The sequence below is a fragment of the Phascolarctos cinereus genome, unplaced genomic scaffold (genome assembly GCF_003287225.1).
Source record: "Phascolarctos cinereus isolate Bilbo 61053 unplaced genomic scaffold, phaCin_HiC Scaffold_1;HRSCAF=81, whole genome shotgun sequence".
Taxonomy (NCBI): Eukaryota; Metazoa; Chordata; class Mammalia; order Diprotodontia; family Phascolarctidae; genus Phascolarctos; species Phascolarctos cinereus.
The window spans coordinates 143,871,276-143,886,959 of NW_027555514.1; the positions used below are offsets into that span (position 1 = coordinate 143,871,276).

At 39.5% G+C, this 15,684-nt stretch overlaps 1 protein-coding gene and 1 pseudogene across 2 annotated transcripts in view; both read right to left on the reverse strand.

The window, feature by feature from the left end:
- LHFPL3 (LHFPL tetraspan subfamily member 3) overlaps positions 1 to 15,684 on the reverse strand; it is a 707,075-nt gene that overhangs the window by 223,236 nt on the left and 468,155 nt on the right. The gene's annotated exons all lie outside the window — the stretch shown is intronic.
- Positions 14,078 to 14,410, reverse strand: LOC110206922 (large ribosomal subunit protein eL33 pseudogene; annotated as a pseudogene).

Consider the following 15,684-nt stretch of genomic DNA (forward strand, 5'->3'; position numbering starts at 1 on the left):
AAGAAAATGCAATATGAACGTGAGTTATTCTGCTCCTTTGATAGAGTTGCAAGTGATAGGCGAGTTCTTGGAACCTTATCTAGGCAAGGCCAGGTGAGTTAAAGAAAACATCACAGCCTCAAGTAAGAACTTCTTTGCCTTCCAGTACTGAAGACATTTAAATAAAGACGTCCACTCTCTTCCCTTCAAGGTTTATTCCTATACCAGGCTTCACTTCTTATTACTTCTGTTTGCACTAGGTTTATTTACAATACTTATAGTAAGGGAAAAAATGAGACATTCTGAGCAAGGTATGGAAATCCAGTGACTTAGCAATGCTCAACTTTTATCACTCTGGGGGTAGAAAGTAATTTGGCTTCTTTCTACTGGGAGGATTTTTTACTTTGTTTCCTGTGTCTAAGTGTTCTCACCTTTCATCCACTTATTCAGAGGCAGACCCCTTCAGAAGACTCAAACTTATGCCTGTTCCTCATCTACCTATCAGCTAGAGTTTTTCCTGGTGGAGTGAACTTTCCCATCATTCAACACAATTCAATTTTGTAAGACAAACTTCTATTAAGCCCATTATATATTCAAGGTACTGCGTACCAGAAATACAAAGACAAAAAAATGCATTCTTGCCCTCAAGGAACTTACCTTATACTAAGTGATGTACTACCTAAACAGATAAGTAAGCAAATAGTATATTCAAAATGTTTTCATGAGGAAAAGAGCTTTAACAATTAATGAGATCATGAAAGATCTCTGAATTGTGCTTTGAATGATGCAAGGAATTCTGGGTGGGGAGGTAAAAAGACACATCATTTCAGATACCCATAATCAGTCTGGGTAAAGAGTTGGAATGATTACATACAGGAAATAGCTACCAGGTCAGTTTGACTTCAAAGGAAAGTGTGAAAGTTTAGAATGATTTACAAATTTATGAGACGTATATATGTGTGCATAAACACATGCACACATACATTTTTTGTTGCTTTAGTTCTTTCAGTTGTGTCTGACTCTTTGTGACTATTGGGGTTTTCTTGGCAAAGATACTGGAGTGGTTTGCCATTTCCTTCTCCAGCTCATTTTCCAGATGAGGAAACTGAGGTAAACAGGGTTAAGTGACTTGTCCAGGGTCACGCAGTTAGTAAGTGTCTGTGGTCAGATTTGAACTCATGAAGATGAGTCTTCATGATAAATGTGTGTGTGTAAAGACAAACACACACATAGACAGACACACACATACATACACACATATACATGTATATAATATATGTTTATATACACATGCTTCCCTATAAATATATGCACATAAATATATGTATATATGCGTAAATATATGAGCATACATATACATATTTGCATGCATGCACATGCGTGCGTGCGCGCACACACACACACACACACACACACACACACACACACACACACGTCTCAGCAAGGTCCACAGTTTTTCCAAACACCTGATTACTTGCCACGTACCCTTTGTGCCGGCACATTTTCCTAAAGCATTTTGCCTGATCTTTGCCTCTGTCTCTTTGCCTCTATCTTTCTCTTCCCTTCTCCCCATTTCCCTCCCTCTACATTTATATAGTAAGCACTGTATAAATAATAGCTATTATTACTATCCTCAATATTTAAGAAGTGAAAGAAATAAAGCTCAATCTGTAAGTTCTGTTCAACTCAAAGCCTGGCTGTGTGAAGGGGACAAAGGGGGATCCGGAGTTGGGGAGCTGGGAGAAGTTCATTAGCCAGAACTGACTCTGAGTGAGTGATGCCACTTTTCCTTTCACGTTATGTCAAAGACAGTAACTTTCAGTCATCTCTACAATTACTAACTGCATAACTGTTCATTGGTTGGGCTGACTGACTACTCTTCCTCAACTGTACTTTGCTGAAAGAATAGAGAGAAGTCTAGGAAGGGATTATTCCATTATTTCCCTTTTGGTTTTGTATCACGGTACCTAGAACAATGGCTGACACACAGTAAGCAGTCAATGAATTCTTGTTGCTTGATTACCCTGTTTACCATCTTGTCTGTCCCCTCACATCCTTTAACTTTCCTTCTGCTCCTAAAGAACTATTTTCCATCCCTTTGTTTCTTGGCCACTGAACTTTGCTGACCTCTCTACCTTAGCCATCCCCATAATTATGAAGAAAGGGGACTGGTAGAGTGAGGACACTACATTTGTATCATACTTAGAGAATTTCTAAGGGAGAGTAAAGCAGGATGACAAAAGGTCTCAAGTTCATGACATATAAAGATCAATAGAAGAACACAGGGATATTTCAAATAGAAAAGAAGATTCAGGGGGTCATGATAACTCTCTTCAAGCATCTGAAAGGCCGTCACATAGAGGAACAATTAGATTTGTTTCTTTTGGGCTTAAAGACCATAACCAAGAATGATGGGTGGAAAGTGGGAAAAAAGTAGCCTTGATATCAGAAAAAAATAGTTCCTGACAACAGAATTGTCCTTGGAATGGACTCCTTCAAGAGGAAAGGACTTGCCATTCTTGGACCATTTTTAAGCAAAGGCTAGATGACCACTTATTGGCTAGACTAGATGGTTCCTGAATTATCTCCCAACTTTCCAATCCTGGGATTCTATGATTCTAGTCAATCTAAAAAAGAATCACATATTATGGTTCTAGAAGAATCACTTGAAAAATGTTTCTGAACTAAAGAAAATGCATTTAGCACAAAAGCTCTGACCATCTGGCCCATGACTGATGGATGTGATTCCATACGGAGAAAGTCTCCTATATCTGAAGTTGTGTTTTTTTTTTAATCTCTTTTCATAGGGTGCTGTTAGCTCTCAAAGAAGAAAAAAGAACTTAACCTCCCTAGTGGTAATCCTTGAGAATAGCACCTTCCCCATCATAATGAATGGGCAAGGAAATTTATCACTGGGAGATCTTCCTGACTTAATATTCATAGAAGAATGGATTATTCTAGTGCAACAGGCAAATAAGTCCCAAAGTAAGACTTATGAAGGAGAAAATGGCTCTTGATACATGAAAAAATATTTGATCCAAACCAGTATCTCTATTCTTTCTTGGCATATGTCCATAGGGTTTAAAGAGGCTTATCTTAGGCTACATGCTTATCAGCCCCCTGGAAATTTCAAATGTCCTTTTATAAATTAGCTACATTTTTCTTATTTTAAGCACATCTTTTCCCCAATGGGCAACTTTTATATCTGATGACTATTTTTGGTTTTATTTTTTAAAAACGTCAGAGTTAAAACCAAACCGCAGGCAGTATAGTGCAGAGGAAAATGCATTGAACTTGGCTGGGTTTGAAATCTCATCTTAGGTTCTTAATGTGACTATGGACAAATTACCTAATCTTTCTGAGCTTCTGTTTTATCATCTATAAAATTCTTCTATGTCAGCAGTTCTTAACCTGAGGGTCTATGAACTTGAATGGGAAAATTTACATCTTTATTTAGAGAGAGGGAGAGAGAGAGAAAGAGAGAGAGGGAGAGGGAATAGAAGAGGTAGAAGGAGGGGAAGAAGAGAGCTATTTTCAATGAACCTGATATCCTAATTCTTTTTATCTCTGCTAAAGGGGTTTATGGATATTTTCCCCTCTTCTGAAACTTCACTATGTACTCTACTAGAATTCAAATTCCTATTCCACAAGGTCTTAACCTTCTCATCTTCACCTCTGGGAATCACTAAATTCCCTCAAGTCTCTGCTTGGGTGCCATCTTCTGAATGAGGCCTTCCCTGGTCTCCTTCAGCTGCTAGTGCCTCTCACTCACCCCCAAAGCAGGGTACCTTTTACCTGTTCTCTGTGTGTTTTTATAAATTGGTATATGTTTCCTCCATTATAATGACTCTTTGAGGTCATTGTCTTTTTTCATTCCTAGTGCCTAGCACAGTGTCTGGCATGCAGGTGACAGCTAATCAATGCTGAGTGATTCGCTGAATCACTGAATGCTGAATTTCTCCATCACTTCAACAGGGCCAGCATGGACCTGATGACTACATGACATCTTATAGGCTCAATAGCTTCCCTTCTCCAGAGTTTTATACTGGTGACCTCTGGGGCTAGAAGGACTTGTTTTACACCAGGCAGGCTACAATAACCCATAAATGCTCCAAACTGAACCTTCTTTTTCCACCACTTAGAATTTCTGCTCCTGGCAGTACCTATTAGCTGTTTCAAAAGTGTTCATTCACCTCTTTGGGGCTCTGTTTCTTTCCAGCGACAGTCTCTCAAGTGACTCTGTCAGAACATGTGTTTGTGTGACTGACATTTAGCTCCATAACCCTTCCCTTCTCTGCCCTCCCCAACTCTGCCCTCCAGGTCCCTTGACAACATGGTCACACTCGCTTCCTTGGGTTTGAACAGCTGATCTATGTGTCGGACTTTCTGAAAGCATCACGAGGTAGCTTCCAGTTTCAGTATTTAAACTGCACATTATTCCAGTCACAACAGCAGATGTGACACTGTCAAGTTAATAAGGCAGGTGGACAATGTTGGCCGAGGGCAAGCTGATTGTTCTCCATTACGAAGTCAGGCACTGAGATGACAAAAACAGTAAAGCACGAAATGTGAGCAAGGGAAATAGGTAAATGTCCTAGTTTTAGAGAATCAGATGGTAGACCCTCCACAGGACAGAGCTCAGCAAGAATAACGTCAGAAATACAGGCAATTTCCCATCCAAGGGCTTCAAGGGCCTTTTGTTCCCCTACCTCCACACCCCTTTTCTTGATTTTGTATCTTTGCTCCTAGATCCCCTGATCAAAGAATCAATAGAAAAATGTTCTTTAATCTCCTAAGAGTATTTCCCCAATGTCCTGTAAGTCTAACATAAAGCAAATAAAAAAACCAAAATAGCACAAAAAACATACACAAGTCTGGTCCACACAATCTAAGAAGTCTTTATTTTGTGTCCCACAGTTGTCTAACTCCTCCTCTGAAGCCCTGATGCCTCACTGGGGAATGAGGAAACTCTGGGTTCTTAGATTTCTATGTGTTGTTGTTTAGTCATTTCAGTCCTGTACAACTCTTTGTGATCCCATTTGGGGTTTTCTTGGCAGAGATTCTGGAGTGGTTTGCCATTTCCTTCTCTAGCTCATTTTATAGATGAGGAAACTGAGGCAAGCAGGGTTAAGTGACTTGCCCAGGGTCACACAGCTAATAAGTGCCTGTGGATGGATTTGAACTCAAGAACAGCAGGCTTCTGATTCCAAGTCCAGTGCTCTAACCACTGTGCCATCTGCCTGCCCTAGATTATTTTTATGCCAGCCTAAATTCTGACACATCCTTTCCACCAAAGTGGAAAACTTTTGGGTATGGGATAGGTATCAAAGAGGCCCAGCTAAGCTAAGTTTGGAGGCTGTTCCTTGCCATAAATTTGACCACCAGGGGGAATGCTTTTGGTCAGAAGGACTCATAAAATCAGTGACTGACCCATAGAGAATTTTGGTTCTGCATCTGTGAGGGGGGTCCATACTGACTGAATCTCCTCTATTCATCCATCCAGCCATGCTGGCCCCCTTCATGTTGTTTATATATAACCAAAGGTGTGTTGATAAATGTTTAACAACTAGCTCACCAAAAGAAAAATGTATGTATGGCACACTTTGACGTTTAATCTGCATTACGAACATCTTCTCCTCACTTTATTAAGTCTAGACAGTCAACGAAACAATCAATCAAGTCCTGATTTGTAGCTTTTGCCGATTTCCATGGTGTAAATGCTCACAACAAAAATTTAATAATCAGCTCCCAGGAGCCAGTATGAGATGGCTCCTGCACACCCCTGCATAAATGCTGCATTTCCTGCCTCCATTCCTTAATATAGGCTGTTCTCCATGCCTGGAATGTTTTCCCTTCTCAAATCCAACCCCTTAAAATCCCTGGCTTCCTTTGGTATTCAGCTCAAAAGCAGAAAGTCTTTCTTAGCTCTCCCCAGCTGCTGAAACCTTTCCTTTATAAAGGCTACCTTATATTCCACATATTTAGGTACATATTTTCTCCCTCATTTCACATCACTTTTTGGGGGTTATGGACAGTCTGGGAAGCCTGTGGACCTCTTCTCAGAATAATGTTTTTAAATGCATAAAACAAATTACACAGGATTACAAAGGACATCAATTATGTTTAAATAAAGATGTATTTTTTTTTCTATCCAAGGGTATAACTCCTGTATTAGAATGGAAGCTCCTTGAGGGCAGGGCCTTTTTCTTTACTTTTCCCTTATATCCCCAGCACTTAACACAGAACCTTGCATGCAGTACTTAATGAATGGTTGATGATTGATGGCAGTCACAGATTAAACACTATTTCAATGTTATTTGCCTCACTTTTCTTTCCCTGTGGGCTATGTATTTGGGAATACTACATGATGAAACGTTATGGCTCAAATTGTCCTAGAGTAGTTTACTTATGTCACTTAAACCACCTTCACTCCCACCTGTCCTGAAGCAGGCTGTTTGAGCTTTCCCTTATAATTAATCAACTCACTTTGTAAAGGAGCAACTCCCAAACTGAATGGCAGCCTACAGTCATAGGATATAAGATTAGTGATCTGATCATAGCACCCAGGACCAGATAGGTACCTTGGACAGCTAGTCCTCCCATCCCATTTTACAGATGAGGAAACTGAGGCTTACTGAATGACCTCATAAGAAGTGACTCGCCCAAGGTCAAATGAAGAAGGAGAAAGTATTAAACATCACTTCATTTTCAAAGTGTTCCTTGATATCAAAAGGGAAAAAAAGATGAAGATATATAACAGATAATGAAGAAACTGTTCAGAATTTTTTAAAAAATCATTTTTTTCTTTCCTATGGGGTTTGAAGCATTTCACCCCCTTCTGAAATTTCACTTTCCATTCAGCTTAAATTTATGTACTTGCTCCGAGGCCAGAGATGATGATTGGCACTGAATGTCTCTATCATTTTGACAGGGACAGCTCTGCAGAGATTGCTGGTCATATGGCTTTTGGGGGAGGAAACAGGATTTCAAAACTGAATCACAAGCAGATGACTAGGATTAGAGTCAAGAATATTAGGAGATCCTCTTTATGCCAATTCTGACCTTTCCGTATTAAATGCAATGTAATGGATAATTGTTATGGGCTTACTATGTTCAAGGCACTGTGCAAGGACCTAGAGATAGAAAGACAAAAATGAAACAATCTCTGCCCTCAAGGAGCTTATATTGTATTGGGAAGAGATGCAACATGCCCACAGGCACAAATTAATTCAAAGTAATTTCAAGAAGGGGTAATAATTAATTGTGGGGATCAGGAAAGGCCTTGTACAGACAACACCACCTGACTTGTGCTTTGAAAGAACCTAGGGATTGTACGAGGCAGAGGTGAGAAAGAAGTATATTTCACTTAATAAATGTTTATTGATTAGTTGACTGATTGTATTGCAGATGCAGGTGTTAAATGATATAGAGGTATGAAGGCAGGAGATAGTAGATCATATATATGGAGCATAGTGCTTGCAAGTACTCAGAGGACAAACTATTATGGGAAGTTGTGGAAAACAATTAACATCAAACATCAGATTAAATGCTGTGTATAAGTAGGCTGGGTGCTGGGGGAGAACTCCTATAAGTGATATATTTGTGGCAGCTAGGTGCTACTCTCCTGAGTGCCTCCCAAATCGGATTAAAATGTGTAATTAATAAATATTTGCCTCAGTTTCCTCATCTGTAAAATGAGCTGGCGAAGGAAATGGCAAGCCACTCCAGTATCTGTGCCAAGGCAACCCCAAATGGGGTCATGGAGAGCTGGACATGAATGAAACGAATGAACAACAAAACAATAAGAAATACTTGACAAAATAAAAATACAACAAATTGAAGATAATACTAATATAGGGTTTCCTAAGTTGATATATAATGTCCCCAGGGATCCTTATATACAGTTCAGCAGCCCCATTTCTATTTGAGTTTTACATTACTAATGTAGCAATCACTCACTCAGTCAGTCAATAAGTATTTATTAATTACTTACATTGTGCCAGGTGTTAGGCCAAGTACTGGGGAATACAAAGAAATGTGAAAACATGGCCCCTTCCCTATAGGATCTCACATTCTAAGGAACTTCATTTGAAGTCACAAAGATCTGATTGAGTCCTGTCTCAGACACCTGCTAGCTAAGTGGCCCTGTGCAAGTCTGCACCTCAGTTTCCTCTTCTGTACAACAAAGACAATTATAGCATCTAGCTCCCAGGGCTGTGGTGAGTGTTAAATAAGATAACAGACATAACGTGCTCTGCAAATATTAAAGTGCTATATAAATGCTCACTATTATCATCATTATTAGAAGTTATAAAGCACTTCTCCAATACTTTAAGGATCTGTTTTCATAATTTTGAGTACTCATTCTAACCCTATGCCATCTCAGCCCCTTTGCTTCACCATCCCACACATCAATGAGGGCTCTTTAAATAGTGGTCAAAACAGAATTTATGAACTAGCCAAATTCCTGGAGATATGCCTCCCTCAAATGAGCTGGGCTAATTCTTGGATGATCAGCATTGTGGTCCATAACTGGGATTGTACTCAAAGCCTTTCTATTTTGTACCACCCACAGAGGCTAGGTAGAGACTGGTTGTTTTCCTTTGTTCTTAAAGAGGACCAAAATGACACTGCTATGTTGGGGTCAAGGTACAGTGTATTCAACTCTGGCTGATCAGACCAACCTGAACTCAGAAGTTCCTGCCATCGGCAGAACACAAATGGTCCATATGAACATTTGGAGTGGAGATGTCTCTAAAATGCACGTCTCACATTTCTTTTGATGTAGAGACACAGGGACGATGGCTCAGCTGACAAGAAGCCAGTGTTCTCCACTGTGCTGAGTGAGGCTCTATTAGAGTAGGATTTTGTTGGAGAAATTTAAAAACAGTCATTAAAAATGGCTGTGGCAATTGCAAAGGTTAGAAATAATAGATTTGCACTGAAACAAAAGCAACGTGCTTGAAAGGGTGAAACAATATTACTTGGCAAGATAAAAATAACCCATTTAAAAGGAGGCAATCTTGTACTTGTTAGCTTATACATGCTGGGGCAACAATTGAAATTATCTTCAGTTCAGAGACCTGAAATTAGGACAGATCTTAAAAGAAAGAAAAAGGCACAGCCATGGACCAGTAACTTAGACACCAAAAAACATCCATGAAATTGCTTCTGTGTCTCACTAATATTTGCTGTTTTCATGTCTCATCACTTTGAAAACAGTAAAATGTTGGAAAGGCTTGGAGATTTTCAGCTAGCTTCGAGACAATTTACAATATCTGTGGGAAATCTGAATTAAAATTTATTTGTAATATAATTTTTAGCCATCCCAGTGCATCTTCCTTTCTATATTCTCCTAGGCTTTCTGCTTTTTTTTTTTTTTAGCAGTGCAGTTATCCCTTCCACATCATGGGAGCTAGAGGTGTGGTGCCCCTGTGATCTGGAAAATCTGCATACACATTTTTAGCCCTCTTTTCAATACTAGAGTGAATGACTATGTATTAAAAGAGAAAATGTTGATATTATACAATACTATACACATATTTTATGCATTTCTGAGTTTCTAAACTTTTCCTATGACATCTGCTGGCCTTTGCATGATGTCTATGGCTTCTGCAAAACTCCCTCAAAGTTTCCATTTAATTTCTTGTGCTGACCCATGATATATGGAAACTGTGATGGGGAAAGTCAAGATGTGGAAGAGATAACTGTATTTAAATTATCTGGGATCTACTTTGATTGGGGGTGGCTGGTGCTCTGATTTGCCTTTGTCAAATCCAGAATTTTAGGGATATTGAGTTAAAATGGATAGCAATGGAGCTATGTTGACCAACCACTCAAGTGCTGTCACTGGCTTTTCCTCATTTTTCCAATTCTATTGGAAATGGAATTCTAGTGATGGGTAGACTTGGTCCAAAAAGACTGGGATGAAGACAGGGGAAGATCTCCTCTGATCTAAAAGGCATTGGCATAAAATTAAACATGGAATTGTAGATCTCTTGCCCAGGAGCCGCTAACTCTTAACAGTAGAGCCCCACGGTGGTCCTTAAAATACAGCCTAGGGGCTCAATAAATTAATGAGTCCACATCTCTGTGCTTACTCTTTCATGATCATGACAGTCATTTAAATTTAAATTTAAATTCAAAATCTATCAAGTGCTTACTACGTGCGACGATGAGCCTCAGAGGACACAAAAATTTTAAAATATCAGGCTCTGCCTTCAAAGGGTTTACTTTCTACTGGTAGCTATCAATAATAAATGACTAACCTTGGAGACTAATAGGACTTAATACTAGAGCTCTGAGGCTGCCCTTTCCCTTATCCTCACTATTCACAGGACAGAGACATCACTGGGATGTTCCTTTGGGGCTTCCTTTCTCTCCTTGGGACATTCTATCCATTTTCTTCCTGCCGGTTTCTCTATATACCCCACCCCTGACATTCCTACAGGCCCACAGAAGCAGACATGCTTTCTTCCCCTTTTTTTCCTGCTTCTCCTTCATCCTTCCCTATATCTTATCCTTTAAGGGTCAGCAGGCTCCTCCTGGCTTCCCAGGTGACCAAGCTGATAAATTCATGGTGGTAGTATGGCAATGGAAGCCTTCTCTGGGGTGAAATATTTTTGCCCATAGGACAACAGACAAATGACATCATAGGTTGGGATGTAGGCAGAACAAATGTAGTTGGTCTTCCAGCATCCTAGATTCATACTGAGAGGTATAATGGGGTAGGGATGACAGGTAGTCACCTCACTGCCAAGTATGTATTTAGTTATGTAAAAACTACATTTTATTAAATGAAGCCAGAAGATTACATCTCATAGCATGAGTTAAAGTAAAAACTTTGCACTTTGTGGTTCTAAGGAGGAGAAAGATTCTTCCCTTATTCTCAATACTCCTGTGTCATCTCCTTTGCCCCACCCCCTTACCTGCCACCAGGTAGCATCTGAGCCACCCACCATCTGTATTACTTGGGGAAGAACAGTAAAAGCAGAGAAAGCTACCAACTTAAGGAGCAACTTGAATGCCAAGTCCTGCTGTCTAATTTTCCCAACATAGGAAGAGATAATGGAGTATCCCTTATCCAAAGTATTGTGTTCAATTCTGAGCCCCATGTTTAAGAGGAACAGCTAAAGTAGATGAAGGAGAGTGACCAGGTCAATGAGGAATCTGGTTGACGAAACTGGAGGTATCTGGCCCATACAGGAGAAAACAAGAAGAAAATGAATGAAAGTTACATTCCCAAGGTAGCTCAAGTGAAGGACTTAAGAGGGGACATAGAAAAGAATCACATGGCATGATAATGCATAGCAGGTAGCAATTTGCACCCAAATTAGCAATATTCATGTCGATGAGCTCAGGGCAAATGTACTCACCTTTTGTTGTTCTAGAAGGTTAAGGTCATATAAAATTCCTTGATAGATATAACCATAGTACTTTGCTCAAAGATCACCTGATTATTACTATCAATCAAGATGTAAAAAAAGTTATGTATGCTTGCCAAAAGTATTCATTCGTATTGTCATGGATAATAGCCTGTGCAGAGTCTGAAAGGAGAATTTCCTACAGAGAATAAAAACCTCCCTAGTTCCTGTTTGTAAATGACATTGTGCTGATCACACTGAGCCCTAGAGTACTACAGGATCTACTTAATGGGGTTCATCAGTACTAAAAAGAGATTGGTCAAGCCATACATACAAGAATAATCTGGAATACATAGAATATATACTGTTGTGATTATGAGGAGCAGTCCACTGAGTTAAATCCATCAATACTCCAAATTTGGACTGCTTCCATTGTCTACTACCTTTGTTCTTATTCATAGGCTGCCAGATGAAGTTGGAGAAAAATCACAAAACCATGCTGGCTTGGTCTACTATAAATTTACTTTATATAATCTCAATGGGGCCCTCAAAGCAGCAAGGTAATCCTCTTCTATCTAGCTAATCTATTGGCTATCTTACTCAATGGATATTTCAAAACTTTTCATCCCTCCTCAAACTTCCCATACCTCCCCACTGCCCTTACCTTCTTAGCTTGAGGACCTTGTCTCATAATTCACTGAAAAAATTTATTTTCCAGCCATTTGCTGAGAGCCCCCACCCTCCTTTTCATTTCACAACACTCATATGCCTTCTGCTACCATCTCTTCCTTCACCCCTGATTCACACAGAGAAATGTGCTGAGGCCCTTCTTTTCCAGCAGATTGCTCTTTTTATCATCATCATTCTCTTCCTAATCTTAATCTCACCATGTCTACTTGCTTTCCTACTTTTCCCAAATACATTCTGGTCCCCTCCATTCTTAAAAAAGCCCTTGACTTGTTCTGACTATTCCTGATAGCACCTTATATCACTCCTTTGAGAAGATTAAGATTGATCCTGTATCATGTGTTTATTGGTCCTATTAACAATTAATTGATTTTTATGCTGTAAATGCTTTTGTTCTGTAACTGCTTAAATCATGGTTCTTTATTTTGTGAGCTTCAAACTCCGAGTTCAGCTGGCCTATTTAAAAATCCAGCCCTTCTTGCCTCAAGGAATTTAACTGACCTTGGGGGAATGTGTGTGAAAGCAAGGGAGTTGGGCCTACTATCTTTACACCCCCAAGCTATCCTTCAAGGATGTCTGGTTTGCTGTCCAAAAGTCTGGGCTGCTTTCTCACACCTGCAGTCAAACAATGAACCCTTCTTAGTCTCATGAGAAAAAAAGGGGAGGTTGTTGATAGCCCTGTTACCAAAATTCCAACCAGTCATTTTGTTCCTTGTGTCTCAGCTTTGTAACCAGACATGTTGCCCTCAATCACATGATGTCATCTACCTTGTTCTTTGTTCTGTACTGCCCAAAACTTTTAAAAGGGGACTGTCTTCTTGCTTGGGGTCCTTGGCATAAATGGCAAGCCATTGACCCATTTATTGGCAGGGACCATGCCCCTGTTTGTTAATAAATGTCATCTTTCGCAGAGATTTGCCTCAGTTTACCTTTTTATTAAATTCCAATCACAACATCTCTGTTTCATAGGTAAACTCATTGAGAAAGCTACATCTACAAACAGGTCTTTGTGACATTTCTGGGTTCTCCTCCAACCTCTCTGACCACTCCTTCTCAATCTGCTTTTCTGAATCTTCATCAAGGTCATACTCACTATCTGTGGATGTCTTCCAAGACTTTGTCCTGGGTCCTTTTCTCTTCTCTCTCTCTCTCTCTCTCTCTATTTTTAACTTGGTGCTCTTATCAGCTCCCATGGACTCAATTATCATCTTTATGTAGATGCTTCTCATATCTATCTCTCTGCTGATGTCCAGTCTTGTGTCTCCAACTGTCTATCTCACACATTTAAACTGGGTGTTCTGTAGATATTTTCAATTCGACATGTCCCAAACTGAACTAATTTTCTTTCCACCAAATTCTTCCCCTTTTCCTAACTTCCTTATTCCTATTGGGGTCACCAGCATCCTCTTAGTCACCCAGGCTCACTATCTTTCATGTCATTTTCAAGATCTCCTTTGCACTCACCCCACATATCTAATCTACGGTCAAATTCTGTCATTTCTATCTTCACATCCTTTTTTTGGTATACATCCCCTTCTTTCCACTCTCATAACCACCACCCTGGGACAGGCCCTTATCACTTTGCACCTACCTCACTCTGCCTTCTACATCAATAGGCTTCTGGTTGACCTTCCAGCTACGAGTCTCTCCACTCTAGTCCATCTTCTATTCAGCTGTCAATGTGATCTTCCGAAAGTACAGGTGTGATCATGTGATCCTTCCTTTTCAGTAAATTCCAATGGCATCCTATTACTTCCAGGATCAAATATAAAATCCCGTGTTTGACTATTAAAGCCCTCAACAACCATGCCCCTTTCTACTTTTATATTCTTCTTATTTATATTTTCCTCTTTTCCATCTTCTCTACAATGCAATGACACAGGCCCTTTTGCTATTCTTCACCGAACATGACGCTCCATCTCCCAGTTCCATGACTGCCTTCTCTGGCCAACTTAAAATTGTTGTTCAGTTGGTTTTCAGTCATTTTTTTCTTTTTTCTTTTTTTTTTTGCAAAAATTGTGTAATTTTTAAAAATCAGTTTTCATATTCTAGGTCCTTGAGGGATAGAGCATCACTCAGATCCTGTGTCCAATGGCCTTGGCAGGAAGATTGCTTCTGAACTTGGCTCAAACCATTCCACTATTTCCATGAGCTCGAGGAACTTTTCCTCTGATAACTCTTGCTCTGTCTGGTTTCCCACCAGGAGTAATGGTGTTGTTTTTGGCTTTGTATACATAAGCACATCTCTTGCCCAAATGGAATTCAGTTTCACCACGAGCATAGACTCCTTCAATTTTCAGAAGAGCTGTGTGTTCCCTCTGGTTTTGTAGGCCTGGCTTGTAACTAGCAAAAATGGCCTTGGACCACAGTCTTCTGGACATTATGCTGTTCTAGAAGTCTGTTTCCAACAGGCTTCCCCGGCTCCAAGATGGAGGAAAAAGGAAGTACCTCAGTCATGTCTTACTCTTTATAATGCCATTTGGGGTTTTTTTGGCAAAGATACTGGAGTGATTTGCCATTTCCTTCTCCAGGTCATTTTCCAGATGAGGAAACTGAGGCAATCAGGGTTAAGTGACTTGCCCAGGGTCACACGGTTACTAAGTGTCTGAAGCCAGATTTGAACTCAAGAAGATGAATCTTCCTTACTCTAGGCCCATCTAGCTGCCCTATTCTATTAATAGACACCTTAAATTATGTTGGGTCCATTTGGAAAGGCATGATTAATTTTGGTTACAAAATAACTTTTGAAGTCATTCACAATTATTTATTAAAATAAAATGAATTTCATGCTAGTTCTGTGTCATAATATTACAAAAAGCTTAAGCCATTTACATAATTTGTGGTATAAGTTACCTCTTGTTAGCTAAACTGAAAATGTGGAAATACACAGTTAAGTATTGGAAGTCAAAGAGCCTTCCAATATGCTCTCTGAAGAACTCAATTATTTGATAAGTAGCTCCTAAGACCATCTACCTATATGTAGAAAGAGGCTTCTTTATGAGCGATATCTGACAAGTAGAGATATATTTATAGTGTGGGACCTCTGGAAAATGTAATTATTTGTTCTTTTGCAATTAATAAGATAAATTGAAAATGAAGCTTTCATTTCATCTCCTTTTCATTTGGATAAAACTTTAATTTTCCATAATTAAATTGGCTTCACAGTTCAAAGTGTTAAAAGATGTTATTAAGCAGAATAGCGAAGCTAAATGCTGACTCATTCTCTCATTGAGAAATCACATGGCTGAACTCAAAGCCAGGAAGGAATACCTGTACTCTTGGCTTATATTCCTCAGGCCAATAACAACAGAGCTAGTACTATTTTTGGATAAGGGTAGACATGGTCGTGTTTGGTGCTTAACTTGTAAATCCTAGCCTAATTGCATCTATATCACTGCTGAGGAAAGTTCAGAAGTGCACATGATTGAGTTACTAGCACAGTGGAGGAAACAAAGCATATTAAGCTAATTTCAATAGGATAGAGACTGGACTTTCAATTTCATTGTTATCAGGATCTCCTGGGTAAAGAGATAGTTGTCTTTCAGTCATGTCTGACTCTTCATGATGCCATCTGGGGTTTTCTTGGCAAAGATACTGGAATGGTTTGCCATTTCCTTCTCCAGGTCATCTTCCAGATGAGGAAACTGAGGCAATC